This window comes from Cavia porcellus, unplaced genomic scaffold (genome assembly GCF_034190915.1).
Source record: "Cavia porcellus strain 051 isolate PalLab524CR breed Dunkin Hartley unplaced genomic scaffold, mCavPor4.1 scaffold_27, whole genome shotgun sequence".
NCBI lineage: Eukaryota > Metazoa > Chordata > Mammalia > Rodentia > Caviidae > Cavia > Cavia porcellus.
In genome coordinates this window covers 25959573-25976055 of record NW_026947510.1, presented here as the reverse complement: position 1 = coordinate 25976055, position 16483 = coordinate 25959573, and the positions used below count along the sequence as shown (strand labels likewise).

The following is a 16483-nucleotide window of genomic DNA, read 5'->3' as shown; positions in this document are numbered from 1 at the left end:
TGCTGCTCCTCCTATTGGTTGTCAGTGGCACTGCCTGTTTAATGTTTGCCAGCTGCACTGCACTGAGTACTTAATGTTTAACCAGTGCCAGATAGGAGGCCTGGGATTAGTGTTCCAACTCTAAGAAGAGAAATGTAATAAATTCACTATTTCATAGAAAAGACAACTGTTAACTCCTATTTAGTGATGAATTAATCATTTTGAGTAATTTTTTTTCTGTTCCACTTTCATACATCATTTGTTACTGTGAGATTGAAAAAAGTAGTTAACATTATTTAGAATAGAAAACCCTGATGCCTATTTTCTATTGATTTCATGTTTTTCTTTCCTTGATTATAAGGAATCCCATTTTGACTGCGTGTCACTCTGTCATACACCACAATCATACCCAGGAAGGATGAAACATAAATAAATCTACATATCATAAGGTAAACATTTAATGTTGTTATTGGGGGGTTGTTGTTCTTATAGATGTTTGTATATCTCTAGTTTTTTATTCTTCTTTTCTGTGCTGTTTTCTCTTTAACATAAAATTTTTATGAAGGTAAAAGTTTAGAAATATTGGCCTTTTTAGCTTTCTCATAACAAAATATTTTCTAAGTCTTTCTTGTTTTGGTGTTGTATTTATAATATCTAGTCCTGCAAAGACTGCCCAATGACAAATGCGTTGTCAAAACAGTCACACAACATGCAGCTTAATCAAAGTAAATAATCCTGGAAATCATTTTACAAATGGGAACTGAGATTATAAATTAATGATAGCATTTGCCTGTTATATAGCTTGTACAAAACTATCAACATGTAAGACATTAAAACCAGCCAAATGTCTTACATAATACATGATGCATCTAATACTATCTGATGAACAACAAAAAAAAAACAAGTAATAACCCTAATTGCTCTATTTTTGGAAGGATTGGAAAACTAAGATGTTTGACTGCAAGAATTTGGAAAGTTGGTAAACTATGATGCCTTGATAGTTTGATATTTAAAGTAGTGAACGGTGGAACATATGAAGCAGTACCTAAGTACTTTTAAAGTATTAAAAGTAAAAAAATATAATAATCAAATATATAATAATCATATAATAATATGGCAGTACGATATTGATAGTATGAAGATTAAGTCTAAAAGTCTTGGTTATGGTTTCTGGAAAATGAAAGTCTCAGTAATTAGTAAGTGTCTTATGTTTACTAGAATTAATGTTTATTCTTTCTGCAATCTTAGAAAAGTGTTTGCTTATAAAGAGATAAAATGTTCTTGAGAGTTGAAGTAGATTAGAATTTCTGGGAAGAAAGCCAACATTTAATCTCAGATTTTTATTTGATGCCACAAACCTCACATGGCATTATTTGAGCTTATTACTTTTTAAAAACATCCTGAAATCCTATGCCCTAACATAAAAATTTTGATTATTTTTTCCCTTACCATTACCTGGATAACACTTCCTGGTCATTATCACCCTTTTCATCTCTCTGGATGTCAAAGCATTTTGTCTGTTTGGATTTAAGTCTTGCATTATCCTCCTATTGAGCTGCTGTGGTGGAGCACAGTAGCAGTACTCCAAACTTCATGTGGCTAGCCTGGGCACAGCAGTAGAATTTATTTTCCCTACATAAATCACCTCTCACTATCCAGAGAATGCTAGATTTATGGCACATAATCTTCAATTATGTTCACATGGCATCTTTTAGTATCTGGCCTGCGCTGCTATACTCACATCTTCTGTTTGTCTGTAACATTTCATCTTTTTGCTTATGTCAGGACGTTGTAATTACATTGGTTACCCACAAAATCCATAAAATGTTTCTCATTTCATGAGCTTTCATATAATTCCTCCTGAAAATAGGTAACCTATGCAAACATCCTAGGGATTAGGGTACCCACGTAGTTGGGGGAGGGTATGACTCATCCTACAAGTCAAGCTTTGTCATTCCTCTGAGGCATTAGCCTTACTCTGCTACTCTAAGAGGAATACTTGTATCAACATCCATTTAGTCTTGCAACTCTAGATTTTCTCTTGTATCACATCCATAAAACATGTTGCTTAGTGCTGACATGTTAATTCTATAATGTCACCCACTCCTTTTGCCAAGAATATGTTAACATAATCTTTCAGTGATCATGCAGAAAAATCATGCTTTTAAGTTTTTTTACACTCTCAACTCACTAGAGTGTCTGCTCACACCTAGAACACACTTCAAGTATCTCTTTCCATGTTGTAATTGCTTTAGCTATGAATCCCTCACTTTAACACATTTTATGCTGAGCAATTATATTTCTGGATCCTACTTATGCTTCATTCATAAAACTCCTGATTAATTAAGAGTTTGTCATTGTAAAGAGTGTCTTCTTTTTATTCTTTCATTTATCATACATACAAATTCTATTAAATTATCAATTAAATGACAAGTCATCAGATTTTACTCTTTATTTTTATGTTTCTTTTTCAAACAGAAAGTGGCCTCATGACATTTTTACCAATTACCTACTTAGATCAAATCTAGAAAAATGTGCATATCAGCATAACTAGTTGTTTTGCTTTTATTTATGGGCCATTTTAAACTAAAGTCTCAGGAATTCTTAGTCATACTGTCTATGGTGCACTCTTACTATAACTAGGATTTAAGGGTTTTTCTATAAGATGTATGTAAGCAAATGGATGCACCTTGAGACTGTAATATTAAGTGAAATATATCAGATACATGGCATGGTTTAATTATTGTATGGTTTCTCTTATTTGAGAAAAAAGAACAAAGTGAAAAAGATAATAAGAAGGAGATCTTTTTCAAGCAGCAGGGGAGCAAGAGATGGGAGCAGAAGAAAAGGAGCAGAAGTAAAGGGGATGGGGAAAAAAGAAGGAAAAAGTAGAAACTGAATGAATGGCAAGGTGATCAACATTTGGAAGGACCAGGGAAGAACGGGAGGGGAGTGGATGGAAAGAGAATTAAATGACTTATGTATACATGTCAAATGCCCCACAATAAATGTAAAGATATGCACAAATGATATGTACTATAAATTAATTAACCAATTGTTCACTTTAGAAGATTTGTTTACTATTGATGCCATAGGATACTCGCTTCTCTTCCTCCCCCACAATTTACTTCTGCATTCCCACTTCTACTGTTTCCTGTATTCTTATCCTTTTCCATCTGCTGAAGGATCTCACTCCTTAGATCTTTTAAAATCAATTTCTTCTTCTGCCATGTTGTACACAAAGTAGGAAAACTGAACTGTTGCCAACACCATTAAGCTACCTGCAAGACCATGTGGTCCAGCCAGTTTCTCCCATATGATGATGAGGTGGGAATTTTCTAAAGTGGTACACCTGCAATGTATTAGGGGACAAAGGGATTAGGAGAGTTTACAGTCAAAGCTATGGTTGCCTCAACCTTTCTCCTGCCACCCCAGTACCCTTGAAGGAACAACCACATCCTGTTCAGGCTTTTTCAGCCTTTCCTGCCAGAATCTGAGTTCTATAAAAACAAAAGTGAACTTTGTCCCCTGATTATTTTCCTTATGTTTTCTCTCTGCCCCAAATGTCTTTCCTTATGATCATCCATGTTTCATCACAAAGCCCTAGCTTTCCATTCCTTGTCTGTAACCTATACAGCACTGGATCAGAGTTTTGTAAGGAAATAAATGGAAGTACCTGCTAGTTATAGTCATCAGATTTACTATTTTCCAAATTGGGACAAAGTATATACCACATACTAAACTGTTTTATCAGTTCTTAGATTAGGAGTGGACATGCAGCTACTTGTAATTGCATGGATTTTGAACTCTTTTTCAGCTCAACCCCATATTGGAGATAAATACTAAAATTAGTCTTTTTCTTTTGATGCATCCTTGTCAACCTCTTTATTCTTGCTTGCTGAATTCCAAGTGGAATCTAGAAATGCAAACTTTTGATTTCATCATGAAGTCACATTGCTGAGGTGATAGACTTGCTTGAATTGTTCTACAGTACCTGCATAAATAAAAATACCTTACTGTACCCAATAAATACATACAATTGTTATTAAAATAAACATTATCTGACTTTCATCTTTTCCCTGATCATAAAATTGAGGACCTGTGGGCATAGAGTGAGCTCTGTTAGTTGGTGCAGAAACTGTTGAATCTTAGTAAGAAAAGCTTATAGACTATTCTGACTTGCACCACAATTGTGGACACACACAGAAAAGCTCTGTAGTGAAAACTGGTGTACTTTTGACAAAACACCTTTAACACCCTGCAGAAATTACTGGGTGGGGTTCTACCTGCATCCAACACCAATCTCTTTGGTGAAAGGTACCAGAATGTACAGCTGGCCTGACCTGTGACACACTACTCCAATCACCAGGATGCTAGAATAATACAGGAGACTGAAAGAATCTTCTATTGAAATGCTTTGACCAGAAGGAACTTTTGTCAACCTATTCATGGTGTAGGTTTTCCTTTCTCATTATTGTTCTACACTTTCATTTAACTGTATCACTTTATTTTTGCTACTAATTTAAGTTTATCACTTTATTTTTGCTACTAATTTTGATTTATTCTTTGTTATATTTTATATATAAACAATTGTTTCTCATGCTTTTTTCTTTTTGCTATTCTTGATTTTATTATTAACTTTTAAGTTTCAGTTGATCATATGTTACTTCACTCATTAATTTTCCATTGTAATTCATATAGTACTGCCTGTTTTAATTAATTTTTTACTTTGTTTATATATCTGTTCTTACTGCTATGTTTCCTTGTTTTCTTTTTCTTAATAGTACTAGGGAGCAAGTTTTACATTTAGCATGTTGCATGGGGGCTTTGTCATTAAGGTGTATCTCACCCCTTTGAGAGAAATTATACCCTATGTAAGCATTGCCTAATCACTCTTGAACCTTGGTAGATAACTGAACCTTGATTACAGAACAAAAACCTCCAGCAGATGACCTTTACAGGACAGACTGAGTGAGAATAAAGTCTTTTTACAGGATATTTATGCACTTAGGATTAGCAAAAAACTCTCATGATTATATGGACACTGTTGTGGGAATCTCAACATGGATCCTTTTCAGACCTTTCCTGAATACAAATCATTGACAAGCCAGACATGGTGGTGTATGCCTGTAATTCCAACACTAGGGAAGCTGAGGCAAAAGGATCTCAGCTAGTTTGAGATCAGCCTGGGATACAAAATGAGTTTAAGGCCTGCCTGAACTACATAGTAAAACATTGCCCCAAAAGATAAAAAACAAAACAAAAGCAACAAAATGACATATAAAAAACCAAATCTGTGACAAACCGGACAGCATATCCCATATTCTCCTTGTATGCCAGCATCTGTGCATGAACTGCAGAGTCTCTCATGGGGCTCCCACATAATGTGCAGAAATTTAAAATGCACTAATCATAGCAGGGAACCCAGAGTAAGATCTGCAATGAACTCAATGGGGAATTAAATTCAACAGTATAAGAAAACCAGTTTCCTAGGACTCATTGTCAAGAGAAGCCTGCTTAACAAAGAACCTCACATGTATTGCAGATGTGTACACTGCAGCAACTCCATAAATCTCCACATGGACAGGCAATACACACACACACACACACACACACACACACACACACACACAGAGCCTACCATATATGACAACATCTCTCCTCTAAAGTAAATGAATTTTCACTATCTCAGTTCAAAGATATCGAACAAGATGAAACATCAGACAACGAATTCAAACAAAATATACATATACAAATACATAAATATATAAAATGTAGATATAAAGTGATTTTATGAGCATGATTCATCTGTAGGCAAATCAAATGCACCTTGAGGGTGTAACATCAAGTGAAATAATGTAGACAAAATAGGTTAAAGATCATGTAGTTTCTGTTGCTACTGATTTGGATTCTGACAAAACCAAAATAAAAACGAAGAACAAAATAAAAGCCAGATGTAGGAAACAAGGAGATAGATCTTTGTAAAAGGGAAAAGATTAAAATATGGAAAGAGAGGGAAACAGCATGAAAAAAGAATTATTATGTGTTATGTATGTACACTAACTCACCATGAAGAATACAACTGTCGTGAATTGCAAATAGGCACAAATCCAAATAAAAATTACCCAAAAAGAATTCAAAAAGTTATCTTAAAGTTATCAAAAATTCAAGAGTATAGAAAAAAAATTATTCCATGCATTAAAGAAGGCAATACAGGGTAGAAACAGCATTTCAATATGGGCACACAATAATTCTCAGAAAGGACCAAAAAAACTTATAGATGGAAAGCTTAAACAAAAAACACAAGCAAGAGTCTCACCAGTGTAATGGATCAAGCAGAAGAAATTATACCTCAGATTGAAGACAAAGTAGATTAATTATCCCATTCAGGAGAAAAAAATGAAAATGACATAAAATATCTACAGAACATCATTATAAGATATACCTTGTGAGTGATAAGATTAGACAAAGCAATAGATCTGAAGCATAAAGGCAGAGAAATCCTCCCAGGGAAGTCCTACTACAATTTTGTTCTTGTTTTCACTGGTTCTATCATATTATATCTTATTGGATTTTATTATGTGTGATAGTATAAACAAATTTTCTATGGAAAATGAGATAATATAGTAGCCACTGTTTGTTCTCTGTTATTTGGTTCTGAATGCCCTGTAATGCTTTCATTCTTTTGAATGATTTTATACTGTTTTATGTTTTATACGACCGTATATGAAGTTATAGCAGAATATTTCACAAATATGTGGAAAAAATTATATAGGCCCTTTGTCAGAGGTATTTAGAACTTAAGGACTAGAAAAAGACATCACATGAAATATTATGTTTAAGCTACCAAAAGTACAGTGTCAGTAAGGAACATTAATGACTTACTGAGAAAAGTGCTAGTCATTTGCAAAGGGAAATTTAACAGAATAATAGCAGACTTCCTCAAAGAAATTCAGTAGGTCAGAAAGGTGTGGAATGATGCATTTGTAAAACCTGAAAGAATATAACTGTCAACTTATAATACTGTATCTGGAAAATACATGCTTCAGAATTGAAGAAGTACTTTCCAATATAATATGAACTATAGGAAATCAAAGCCACTAAAGAGGTATTGTGCAAGGTACTGAAAGGAATCGTATACTGAGGAGTGGAACCTACATAAAAACAGGCTCGAGATTGTGGGAAAGAACAAATTGTCCCAAATGAGCAAGTAAGCAAATAAGAATTAGGAAAGACACAAACATGATTAACTCAGTAAATTATCATAACTACAGTGAAAATAAGTCAAATAAATGTGTTTGTTACTGAAGAAGTTGTTTCTGAAACAGAATCTCATATTTCATGTATTTAGAGAACTGCCTCCCCCATAAATGACAAAACCACAAGTAAGACTAAATCTATTAACAGCGCAATCCAAGAATCACATCCAGAAGCTAGGTCTAATGTTGAGTCATCATGCTGACATTGCATTCTCTAGAATTACACATAAGAATACAAACAGGATTAAGTTTAGGAAATTGCAGGGACTAACAAAGATTGTACCAGGAAATGAGAAGTAAACCACTCTCACATCTATGAAGTCAGAGGAGTCAGATATTAGACAGACCTGTCACTTACATGCAAGATCATGAGATAAATAAAACAAATTTCTACAATAACTATATACACATAACTTTGATAGCTTCCACAGAAATTCTAAGAAACACACTAGCAGATACTCTAACACTTCAATATCAGAGGACAAAAATAAGACAAGATTGAACCTCAAAAAGGAATAAAGCAAAATTGTAAGAATTTAGATGCAGAGGACAATAGAAAAATAGATGAAGGGAAAACGATGAGTTCCCACTTGAAATTGAAAGGATTTTGCCCTAGATATGATATTATGGCTGTGCGAGGCAGGACCAAGGAATTTTTACCTTGAGGTCACTTTTCCCTCCCCTGTGACAACTTACCTGTGGCATGAAATGAGTCTCAATCAGTTGTCTGCGCATCAGCAATGCCACCTTAAGCACCACTCCAGATGGAAACTATATATATGCCCCCTACACCACATTTCCAGCAGAGAAAGCCAGGCCTTGGTAGTCATGGAGTTCTCTCCACATGCTTATAATAAAGGCTATTTTTATTTTATATCCTCTCTTTACCACGCTGAAAATCCTATCATTTGGTTCCCTAACCAGGAAGGGAAGAGTGAGTGGCTCCTCGAAATCCCTCCCAGTTTGAGTCCCCCTGCCTAAGAACCATGTTTTTCTTCCTCCAGGACTGTTTTCTTGCCACCACTAATCCACATACCACAGTACCTTCCTCACTGAACATGGGTGAACTGCTGTCCGGGGTTGTTTGTTTTCATTCCTTAGCAAGCTTGCGACAGAAAACCCATCCTGCTTCCCTGAACAGGGATACCAGTTTTCATGCTTCTTAAGTTGCATAGCTTGAGGCAAGACTGGCATTTTTGTTTGCCGGGACCCTGCTCTGCACTCTTGGTGACCAGGCTGAGGAGAATGCATGTTGGGCCTTTCCATGTCACATTTTCAAAATAGGTGATTATCTCTTTTGTTAAGTGTGACCCAGCACAGCTTCCATGTTCCTTGGGGGGGGGGGGTACAGCTCTTACTTCCCAAGGCGAAGTTGTTTTAATTATAATTAGTCATGGGGACCACTTCCTGTCCCCCAAAAAAACACACCTCTGGGGTGCCTGGTTTACAAACCTTGGTGCTCTTGGCCTCTAACAGGCTACAAAAACCAAAAAGCTGATCTTTTACTTATGCTTTTGTCACAATGGTGACAAGTTGGCAGAAATCCTTCATCTTTAGGCCTTTTTCACTTAAAGGATGTGTCTTCCTCTCACTCTGTCTTCTGTGATGACCCGAACACTTCTGGCTCACTCTTCTCCACCAGCATCTCTTCCCCTCCCAACACTTATGATGCGGCTCCTGTCTTTACAGCTTCTCCCTCGTATCTCTCATACCAAATCCTATAGCTTTCTCAGCCAAAGGTTTCTATACCCTCTGCACTGTCCTCTCCTCCTCCTTCACCCACAAGGGTCTCTAGTCCTTCCCCTAGAGTCTCTAATCCTTCCCCTAGATTCTCTAATCCTTTCCCTAGCATTTCTCGCCAAATTCCAACTTCTAACTGTCCCCCACCCAAGCTATCTGTCCTGTCTGAGGGTTCTTTGTCTTCTTCTCCTGCATCACCATTTTGTCTGCCAGCTCACCATACTCAGTCTCAGGCATTCTAGCCTTCAGGCAGGCCACATGGTTGCTGCAGCTTGCATAGAGGACAGCTGCCATCTTGTGGTCCTCCGCCACTTGACAGGGCACTGTCATCTTGGAATGGGTCTCATGGTCAATGGCCACCACCTTGTGGCTCCTCATGTGATCAGCAATGAGCACCCTGCATCAAGTCACATGATGAGTCACCATGCTGCCAGCAGCAACTAGGCCACTGCAAGCCACATGGTGACCCAGCAGAAGCCTGTGTTACCTTGTCTCATGGTGATAAGTGGCTGCTTTATAGCCAATCACCAGGTAATTGCCACACATGCCTGCTGGACAGTTGGCTGCTCAGTGGCCATCTACTCCACAGTCTTCTCTGTCTCAATCTCTGCTCCCACTTTGGGAAGAGGCTGGCCCGGAGGGATTTGTTAATACACATGTACTTTTCTCCTTGCTGACTTACCTCACATTAGCCATAAATTAGTTTCCTTTTCTGGTATTCTTATTTCAAGAGATCTCTATTAATTGATCTACAAAAAGGTTCATACTATTCTACTTATTATAGTTCAAATTGCCCAAATATATTTGAGTACACTAATTTTATAGGATGATTATCAGTTTATATATCTGTTGTCTATCTATTGCCTGCTCTGTAAACAGCTGTTTCTTTTTATTTGAGCTCAACAGTTTTTCCTCCCCTTTTACAATTCATTGTTGCCAATCTGGTGGTATGTTCATGCATTCAAATACAAAATTGGGATTGTTTATTATGAAAAGTGTTTTCCTTCAGATCCAGATGTCTGCTACTTTTTTCTTGTGTTCCAGACAGGAGATTTAGATCAGACCAAAATGAGGTCATCAGTTCCATAATGACTTTTTTAAAAATTCATGTAATGTGTATGTTATGCTTAGAGATGCTTAAATAATGGGCAGTCCAAACAATCTCACAATTTCTTCAGTGTTCAAATGTTAAAACACCCACGGTTAATAGAAAATAATAGTTCCATTTAATGTTCTATGTTAAGCTTACTGTCTGTACTGCACTGTACTGATACGAATCTTCTGGATGTTCAAAAACTAAAATTAAGTTGATATAAATCATAAATTCCTTTTGGATTCCTTTTGCTGGGATCCACCAGAAAGAAGGTTATATGACGCAGGGGTGACAGAGCAACAATACTGGTACTGGGGCTGAGGCTGGGGAGGGTCCAGGTCTGAGCCTTTCCCAGCCCAGCCACTAGCCCTGGATCAGCCCTCTGCCAACCAGTGTGTGCCAGGCATATTGGGGCCATAATTAACTATTCAACTGGCATTAAATGACACTAGCTAATCTCTCTCTTAAATAAAAAGAAAAAATTAATAAAACAGGCCATCCTTAAAAAAATCAGATGGCATTAGACATTCTAACAGCATAACAGCTACTTATACAATTGTAAAATCTAAATGTGTATACGACAAATGAATGACGTATCAGTTTCCAAAATTCCCTGGAACTTGTCCTCCTATGGAAAGTCATTGCTAAAGTTTTAATCATAAATACCATGTAAATTGTATTATTTGACTCCTGCATACATAATTGATTCTTTGCCTTTGTCTCCTTTAGACTTAAATCTGTACACATATCCAATATAAAAACCAGATATCTTGTGACTATGGAGGAGACAAATATCTTCCTTTGTCAGCCAGATACCAAAGCAAAAGGCTAAGCTTGGCCCTCAAACCCCACAGGGAGACCCTTTAATATGGCTTTTCATGTTTTCAACAACAGAGGTAAAAATCAAAAGAAAAAAATAACAATCTGATCTTTTAGCAGTGACACTTGGAGCTCTGAGACAGGTAAACCAACACAAGTTGGAGCTGTGTGAGTCCCTTGTGGACCATGCTTCAAGTGCAGCAAAAATGGACATTGGGCAAGGGAGTACCCCAATCCTAGTGTTTCTTTGAGGACTTGCCCCTATTGCAATCTCAAGGGCCACTAGAAGAGCAACTGTCCTAGCCACCAGAGAGTGGGTAAGTCATCCTCTAACTCCTTGCCCTCACAGGAGACTCCATCAACACCATATTCATCACTGACTGATCTACTCGGACTTGGTCCTGGAGATTGATGTGGCTTGAGGCACACAGCCCCCTTTAAGGTGTCTTCTCAGAGCCCCAAGTCCCACTAGAGGTCTCAGGTAAGACATTCTCTGTACTTGTGGACATAAAGGCCATGTATATTATTCTTCCTGAGTTTTGAGGCCACTATATTAAGTCCTCAGTCTCTATAGTGGGTGTTGATGGTCAACCTACTCAGCCTTCGCAAACAGGGCCTATTCCATGCAGGTTCCAGACTTCCTTCCTCTCTGGTTGATCCCAAAGTTTGAGATACCTCCAATCCCACTTTCACTACCCATGGCATGCCTATTTTAATTCATCTCAGGAATCCTTCAGTTTTTCCTTGTGTTACCCAATATCCCATATCTCCTAAATATTTATGGAACTTAAACCTATAATTAAGTGCCTTTTAGACAATGGTTTTCTTAAACCTACACATTCACCCTATAATATTCCTATTCTCCCGGTACTAAAAGGTGATGGATTTTACCATCTAGTACAGGACTTTAGGGTAATCAATAGTGCTGTTACCCCAATCCACTTAGTGGTACAAAAACTCTTATACCTTGCTCTCTCATATCTCTCCCTCACCACTCACTTCATAGTCATAGATCTTAAAAATGTCTTTTTGTTTATGCCTTTGTGTTTATGCAGACTGACATAGACACTCTGAGGTCTCAACAACTTACACCTGTTACCTCTATAGTAAAACCTCTTCTCAGGGAACCATAGCATCCTCCTCTTTTCCTATTCATCAATTTCTTGGACACAAGCCTGATCAGGACTGGCAGGCAGATTTTACACACATGCCCTGCCACAAAACTCTCAAATATCTTCTAACCTTTGTTTGTACTTTTTCAGTATATATAAAATCCTTTCCCACACCCAGGGAGACTGCTGACATACTTATTAATGTCCTGTTATTGGAAGTCATCCCAAGGACTACAATCAAGATGAAGCAGCCCCTGCCTGATCTTCTTGGTAATCTCAACAGTGGTTAAAGTTGCTGGATTGCCATCCTGATTCCACATTACTCAAGTGGTGCCCTCCCAACCCTAAATCTAACCATCATATTGCCCACTCGTCTCCATCTCACCAAGGCCTCACAGCCACAACTCTCAGGCTAAGCCATGTTTTGTTATCCAATTTGGTTCCTAATTCCTTATATTCTATTAATTAATTATCTTTTTTACAGAGGGACTCATAACAGTCTTTCCTAAAGACTCCAAAATCACACAAAAGGTCATCTTCATATTGTTCTATGTGACAACTGACAACAGTCTTAGTTCTCTCTACCCTCAGCTCTATGGTCAAATGTGAGATCTCTGTGGGCCTAGGCTCTTGTCTTTCCTATAGTGACACAGGCATGGCCCTCCCCACACTTCTTATACTTTCCAGGTCAACTCCTGGACCAAAGACAAGTCCTGCATACCTATACATTTAACTTTTACCCTTTAGGATAAAGTAATCACCTCTCATAACTTCACTCCTCCTAACCCCACACATATTCTTCAGAATTCTGCCTCAATGTGGTCCTGATGAAATGGCATATTAAATCAAAGACACCTTTCCTTCTACCTCCCTTGAGTCCTTAAATATGATAGTGGCCTGCCTCCTCATAGCACCTTGCCTCTTTGTTTTTTCCAGTCTAACATGTGGGCATTCACCAATGATGAAGTTGTCCTGGCTGAAACACTTGACACCAGTTTCTACATTGGTATCAACCATCATCTTGTCAACCATCCTAAACTCCAATACAATGTCCCCTTTCAGTAGGAAAAAGTAAGAGAGAGACTTTGCCCTTTCCTAACAATAAAAAGACTAGAATGAAAGGATTTTGCCCTAGATATGATATTCACAGCAGTGGGAGGTGGGACCAAGGGATGTTTACCTTGAGGTCACTTTCCCCTCCCCTATGACAACTTACCTGTGACACAAAAAGAGTCCCAATTATCTGGCTGCACTTCAGCAATGCCATCTTAAGCACCATCCCAGTCAAAAATTCTATGTATGCCCCCCACACCACATTTCCAGCAGAGAAATCCAGGCCCTGGTCATGGAGTTCTCTGTGCAACCTTAGAATAAGACTATTTTTATTTTATATTCTCCCTTTTACTGCAACAAAAATTCTGTCAGAAATGTCTTTCTAATCTCCAAGTTACTCTCATTTAGTACTTAATTTCTCAAAATTACTCAAACTCCATCCAAATACATAAGCTGCATCAGAGCCCCCAAGTTGAATTGTAAGGATGTAAAGAAACCATCAAGTCAAACATTTTCAGTTGTGGATCTGAACACATGGAATCAAGAGAGAAAAGCACCATAAAACACGTGAAATAACAAAGTTCAGTGATCCCATTGGAGGTGATGATGCAGAGTCCTAAGGGAAATTTGTCAGGGAGGCAACAAAAGTGAAAGGAGTGTAGGTCTTGTATGAGACTACACAAATCTAAGCTCAAGTGTCTCAGGATACAGTGATTCTTTTCTCCTAGTTCTCAGCAGTGGTGAAAAAACTAGCAAACTGAAAGCAGGGAAAATGAAGAGAAGACTGTGTTTTGCTAATAGCAGGGTTCAAAAAGAATCATTAAGTGAAGCTGTGGAAAACAGGAATATATTCCCTTAAGTATTTCCTTAGATGAGTAATCAGTATGAACTCAATAATGCTTCTCTTCTTTAGACAATCTGTTGAACAATGGAAGAAATTATTCAATTGATAAAATTTATAAAATACCAGTACTGCCCATTCTCTGAATTTTTTGTATTATGGAGTTTCCAAAGTTATTTTCATTTTAGTTATCTTCTGCATCTAATTCACTGGAGAAGGATTACCACATTATTTCCATAATTTAACAGAAACACACCTGGAACATTTTATATGTGTTGGACTGTAATCCACATACTTTAGGTATGTCTTGTGTAATATTCCAACAATTCTTTTATACTATCCTGTTATATTTATGAATGAGACAATGATATCAGAACAATAAGAAATTTAAAACATCACCAAAGATATAAGCAAAACACACTGTCATTCTACAGGCCATGCTAATCACATCAAAGGGACTTTAAACTTATCTATATTTGAAGATGATAGGTACAAATGCCTAATCTTTCTTTGTTTTTGATACCAGATCTAAAAGTATGTTTTACTAAGTTCCAATCTAATAATATATTATTTTCTCCTCTTATAAATATTTATTTTACAGCATGCACACATTATATAAAATATTTTTGAAGTGGTAAACATATCTTCTCTCTTCACCCTGCCATCTGCAGTCTTGCTCTGAATGGCTAGTGATACATCCTTGTCTATTTGGTAAGCATAAGTGGTATCAATATAATGGGACCCAACATACCAATTTGGTGGCCTCTATTATTTTAATCTTAGGATTCTAGAGAAGCAGACAATTGTAATATTTGAAGATACATATATGAGTAGTAGCTCATAGCAAGCAAACAGTCCTTTAGACTAGAAGTGAATATTGCACTCATTATATGATTTAATTGTAGCAAGGCATTGGCTCTCTCTCTGGACTTTGAATTGCCATATTTCTCTTTTCTGTGGCACAAGGAAATATACTGAGAATTATTAGGGTCACAAATAGAAGCAACGAGTGTCCAAAGAACCATCTTTTATCCATGTCTTGGGTTAATTCTGAATTTTGAGTAATAAGCCCATACATTTTGGCTGATACTTTCCCCAAACTGGACATTCTTCTCAGACTCCAGCAATTCCAGTTAATCAGTGACATCAGAGGATCCCAGGAATATTTCATATTTGGTAAGTTGCTGAGCATAGGGTTTAGCATATAGGTACAATCTTGCACAATTTATGTAGTGATATCATAAACTCAAACACACAAAAGGGTTTTCTTAGTTAATTTTATCTCCTTGCTGAGACAAAATTTCCAACACCAAAAGTTAATGGGAGAAAGGTTTATTTAATTGAGTTTGTAGGAGTTTCAGTACTTAATTGGTTGTCTCCAAGGTGCTGTGGCACTTGCCAGAGGGTCAACAGCTCACGGTTTGGGAAAACAGCAAAACCAAGTGAGAGACAAGAGTCTTTCCATCCTATGTTGTATGCAGGCTTATCCTAGAGTACATGTAGCATTCACATGCATCATCCCAGCTTTGGACATGAACAAATTACAAAGCCTAGATTCAGCTATCTTCAAAAAACACAACTTCAGTGACTGCATGAAGCTTTTAGGGGGTGGAAAGGCAGCACAAACCAAAATAAGGATGCATGTTATGAAGTATAGAAGAAATAGTGTGTATTTGTGGGCATCTTTTCATTGAAGATACACATAGCACATTACAGCTATCCTCACACTGAAATTTCTCAATAGATAGAAAATGTTTACAAGGAAGACTTGGAAATCATTTTGTAAGATTTTCACAGAGGCTGCTTAAAGTGTACCCTTGTCCTACTAGGACAAATCTGAATCCACTATCCTAAAGAGAATATAGAGGCATAAATATCAATCCTTGTATAAGCACTTCATGGAGCACTAACTACTTCATAGACTTTGAATGCTGTGAAAGTTTCCAGATGTCAAATACTACTTAAACCATTAACTGGGACTTCAGCCAATTGTGTTTACTTGTGTTTATTCTATTAATCCTCCCATGCAATGAGACCAACTTTTTTATTAGAAAGCTAATCTCACTGTATGTAATAACTAAATTAGGTTTTAAAAATAGGTGTACTCAAAGATATACAGTTATGAATAAGAAATTACCATTGTCATGTAAGAAATTATTAAAATATACCTTAAAACTTACTCTCCTTTTCCCAAGAAAGGCAAGGCTAGAGTGAAATTTAAAATTTTTGCCTCATCTACCAATTTTAAATAATGATTTGAAAGTGTACTTACTATAAGATGATAAGGTAACTTGAACCCAGTCAAATTTTCCACCTATTTTAAGAATTTCATAGTTGTTCCCTTAATATGACAGTGAAGGAGAGGTTAGGTTCCACCACTCTGTCCTGAGACTAGCACTAAAGTTTTTAAGTTTGATGTCTGCTGTAGTCAGGGGTTGAGAGGAGAACAATTAGAAGCAGGACACAGAATTTATATTATTATTTAATGATAGTCACCCAGCGTTTAACCCAAGAAAGTACAGGAAATCTATCCACAACCCTAAAGACATGGAGTATTCAGCCAAGGGCCTGGATCCTACAGCAATGA

At 37.0% G+C, this 16483-nt stretch overlaps 1 long non-coding RNA gene across 1 annotated transcript; it reads left to right on the top strand.

Moving 5' to 3' along the window:
- The first annotated feature begins 32 nt into the window (after positions 1–32).
- Positions 33–15914, top strand: LOC134473526 (uncharacterized). The gene is made up of 4 exons (XR_010043811.1): positions 33–428; positions 11240–11371; positions 12181–12272; positions 12939–15914. It is a non-coding gene; the product is annotated as an uncharacterized LOC134473526 (long non-coding RNA).
- Positions 15915–16483: the final 569 nt, after the last annotated feature.